Raw genomic sequence first — 4,729 nt, 5'->3', positions numbered from 1 at the left:
TCTGTCTGGCGGCTGGCTCTCATTCGATCTGAGACATATCTATGGATCTGAGTGTACAGAGTGCATTTAAAAAGGTTGTCCGTTCATCATTCATCGTAACTTGACGCGTGAGTAGTAAGTTGGCATCATTGCTTTGTTGCTTTATTCTTTACTAATTAGGGTTTATTATTGCGTGATTTGCAACGGTACCAACTTTCACTCACGCGTCAAGTTACGATGATACGATGAACGGACAATACAAGCTAGGTTAGACCCTCTCGTATTGAGTTTGGTTTGGTTTGGTTTGGTTTCGATTGGCAAGGACGAAGGCAAAGTGAATGACGAAGGTAAACCCTTTGATTAGGGGTAAACCATGGGTAAACCTCAGTTGAACCTAGGTAAACCATGCGTAAACTATTAATTCAATTTTGTTTTGACACGCTGAGTGAACCATGGGTGAACTTTGACAAAAGATAGTTCATTTCACTAAGGAATGTTCTTTTTTTACTTTCAAAGCTAGTGTAAAAAAAATCATAAGTATAGTGTTTTCTTACAATCTTTTCCTTATTAAAATAGTTATAAGGAAAAGATTTGAATAATGATTTCTAAATTCTAACAAACACTTACTAATTCTAGGTACTAATTTTAAATCAGATAATGTGATATTTTTTGTTATATTATAAAATAATAGAATTCGAATATTTTTTACATTTTTATACATATTGCATTGTGACGTGGCAATATTATCAATATTATCAATAGCCCAAAACAACTGACAATACCATCAATCCTGAATAGTTTTCGAGGTCAACTATCGATATTCAAACTATCGATAGTTTTGCAACTCTAGCCTGTGGTCTACGTTATGGTTTTACTAAAATATTAGGCAATGATTTGTGCTGAGAAAGGAACATAGAGATATAAGTATAATATGTCAATGGAAAGGAAAGACTGAAATACTTGGATGCTGAAATAAAAACCAAAAAAAAAATGAAATGTATGCTGAAAAAAGCTTTTGAAATACTGTGTTTTTTAATAATGGTAAATCTGCACTATCAACTTAAGTTATAAACATTTTTTATGATATACAAATGAATTATTAGGTAGAATATTGCTCTTATTTTAATGCACTTTATCTGAGATAACCTTTTAAACATGTTTTAAACGTACAGTAATCTACTGATTTATTATGAAGAATTCTAAGCATAATGATTTTAGTAGGCTAGAGTAGGCTTTCCCAAAATGTCAGACGCCATCACAGAAAAAGAATATTGTCTATGATTAACTCGGTGAAGGGAGGAGGGGCAACGATAGATAGATTTCGCTTCGTTGTCGTGTAATAAATTTTTAAAGTGAATTGTGATAAAATCTTCATAAATGGATTGAATCAAGTGACATTGTTGTACGCTATATGAGTGCATTGGACGGTTCAATAGCTGTTTGTGAAGACCAGTGATCGCATTCCGACCGCTCCCTGTGCGTAGAGTACGTACGTCAGTCGCTAAGTATTTTTCATGCCGTTTGTACTACTTGCGTATAGTAGGGGCCGTGTGATAGTAAAAGCTGTTGGAAAGTGCATTCATACGGGAAACTGTTGCCGTAAAAACTAATCCCACGTTCCGTTCAATTTAGAGCGCAAAGTGTTGTGTGGTGGAGTCTGTGGGAATTCGATGTTTGAAGCCATTTTTGGTCGGTTCTAATCAGTGTTATTTACGTGCAAAGTATCGTTTATATCGTGTCCTACGTGAGTATTGACCCCTATAGATTAACTAAGCTTATCACACATAGACGTCCTTATGATACTCTGCCCTTTGTAACATGTTATTCTTATGTTCATTTAGTATTATCTACCTACTTACTAGTTGTTTTAGTGGAAATGACTTGTCTTACGTCTTTTGTGTGTTAAAAAATGTAAGATAAACAATGAATGCTAACACCTTAAATGCAATTTCTATGTGCTGAATTGGAAGGTATTGCAATATGCATCATGCTGGTGTCTCAGTAGCCCTTCCTCTTAACCACCCAGAAGTATTTGGAAACCAAATGTCTCGAAAAGTTCTACTTAACATCAGTTATCTAATGATAGACATTAGTTAGTAGAATAGTCACTTTGTTGCACACTGGATTGGTCGATAACAGTCTCTACAGTCAACAGCTGAACTACATAAGTTAAGAATATGCAACTATTTTATAAATGTTTCATTTATAACATTAGGTAGTATAGATAGTAAATATACTATATGTTGATACATAACTAAAATACCTACAACAGGCATAAGTCATTAGAGATAGATTAGCACAAAATAGGTCGATTGACTAAAAAGTATGATACTATTTCCTTGAACATCACATAAACAGCATTCTGAACCATTAGTATATTATATTGATGATTCAAAGCACTTTTTAAAGTTTATCATTCTTTTTTATGTATCTGTTTGTTGTTGTTTGCGTATTGTTTACGTGATTGTGTTGAATTTTGTACAGTTCTTAACACTTATGGGGAGGTTTCTGATATAGTGCCATCAATGTACAATAGGTGGCATACAAGTCACTTTGCAATGCAAGCCTGGCAGTAGCTTAGTAATAAATGTATACAGTTTTTTTCTTTTAATCACCTGTCTCTAAAAGATATACTTTGGAGAGTATGCTCAGGAACTTCACAATCTTGTTCCACCCCCACCATTAAACCACACAGAGCAAAACCATAAGGATTGGATCCTTATGTGGTCATCATCCAATCTACTTACACAAAACATTTTTGTTCAATGTTTCAGAAACAACCTAAGATTTGGAATGCCCTTTGGGTCATGTTTAAGTATGTACTTTCAAGACATAAATTTTAAACTCGCACTTACCCAAAGTCTGATTATGGCTAGAAAGCCAATGGCAGATAGATAGTAGATGTAGAGAACAAAAAAAAATGACATGACGGACGGACAGACAGATAGACAGACAGACAAACTGACAGACAAACAGACAGACAACAAAGTGATCCTATAAGTCCCTTATTCCTTTTGAGGTACGGAACTCTAAAAACCTATAAATTACACATTGTGTATCATTAAGTACTATCAGAGTGGCATACTTTACAATGTATTATGTTGCCCTTGTTGTTACAAAAACTGGCAACAAAATCATAATAATTATTCATCAAAATGTGCTTTATCTATTTTTCTGCCTTGCCTCTGTGGAGTTCAGGACTAATAAACAAAGATGAATTTATATAATAAATGTATGATAACTACTTAACTGACTACTGCATATAATAAGTCTCAAAGCTCAGTGGTGTAGAAAGTGGACAGAAGGGTAGGATAAGTCTTGTTTGTTAGACTATTGTGGTATTTGTCACAATCATCGTAGTCGTCGTAGTCGTTAAAGGTCCACTGCTGGACATCTCTTGTAGGGACTTCCACATGCCATGGTCTTATGTTGCCTGAATTTACTGTCTCCCTATGACTCATTTGATGTCTATCCACCTAGTGGGGAGTCTACAAATGCTAGAATGGAGACCTCACACCGGAAAGTTCAGCATTGGGAGACCCTCCAATAGGTGGATGGACCAACATCAAAGCGAGTCAAAGGGAGCCTGGATTCAGGCGGCGCAAGACCGTGGCGTGCGGAAGTCCCTACAAGAGACCTATGTCCAGCTGTGGACGGATATTGGTTGATGATGATGATGAACTTCATTTGGCCGCACCACGCTACGCACGGCGCAACGCCCTGCGTCTTCCTTAAGGTGCCCACGCACTCGAACTGAACTGCAGCGGAACTGCGCGTCGCGGCAGCGCCTTGCACTATATTCTCTCCAGCCGCGACGCGCGTACGTCACTGCCGCGAGTAAGACACACCTTTAACGAGTCCTATCTCTAATTCGCGCTTTCATACGTTCTGTTAAATTTAGGGCTTAAAAATAGCCTTTCCTACCTATTTCTAAAAATATTGCCCTCTAACTCTTGTGGCATTCACCAGTTTCTTTTTTTCCGCCCAGCGCGCATCCGTCCAATCATTTTTGCAGTGTGATTCATAATTTAGGCATTCACGTCTTTTTCGTTTTATTAATTTTATTTCTTTTACCTGTGCCCTGAGTGTGTTTTCATGTTAAAAATCGTATCCGAGTTACTTAGGTTACTATATGGAGGTATCAAAATTCAAATCACATCATTTGTCTGTCCATAGTCCATACTAATGATTTATTTTTCCCTCGCCTACTACCTAACGCTCACGAACCTAAGGGGCTGTTGAGACTTTGAGTTAACGTCAAAGTTCGTTTACTCATCATCATCATCGTCATGATCAACCCATTGCCGGCTCACTACAGAGCACGGGACTCCTCTCAGAATGAGAAGGGTTTTGGCCATAGTCTACCACATGTGGATTAGCAGACTTCACACACCTTTAACAACATTATGGAGAACTCTCAGGCATGCAGGTTTCCTTACGATGTTTTCCTTCACTGAAGTCTAAGATGAAAGAGGGCTAACCTAGAAGGGGTATGGCCGTTTTTTATAAAACCCATTCCCCAATGATTGGTTTCTACACGGCATTGTACTGCAACGTAAAATCGGTGGCACGGTTTTACCGGTAGGGTGGTGACTAGCTAAGGCCGAAGCCAGATTAGACTAGAGGAAATTTAGAAATTATAAAATTTCCCCAGTCGTAAATCGAACCCGGGACCTACCATTGATAAGACCACAACGGTAAAAATTTAAAACATATTTCAAAGAAATAAATCTGCTAGTAATATTCTGCC

General features: G+C 37.3%; 1 protein-coding gene across 4 annotated transcripts in view; it reads left to right on the top strand.

The window, feature by feature from the left end:
- Window positions 1-1,271: 1,271 nt before the first annotated feature.
- LOC123877334 (catenin delta-2) overlaps window positions 1,272-4,729 on the top strand; it is an 81,293-nt gene continuing 77,835 nt past the window's right edge. For 3 of the 4 annotated variants that reach the window (XM_045923992.1, XM_045923990.1, XM_045923993.1), the window contains exon 1: window positions 1,272-1,723. The gene's annotated coding sequence lies outside the window, so the exon portion shown is untranslated. The remainder of the gene's footprint in view (window positions 1,724-4,729) is intronic. The other variant, XM_045923991.1, reaches the window with a different exon arrangement.

This window comes from Maniola jurtina, chromosome 23, assembly GCF_905333055.1.
Source record: "Maniola jurtina chromosome 23, ilManJurt1.1, whole genome shotgun sequence".
Lineage (NCBI taxonomy): Eukaryota > Metazoa > Arthropoda > Insecta > Lepidoptera > Nymphalidae > Maniola > Maniola jurtina.
The sequence above is the reverse complement of the archived record's forward strand: the minus strand, read 5'-3'. Positions and strand labels throughout refer to the sequence as shown.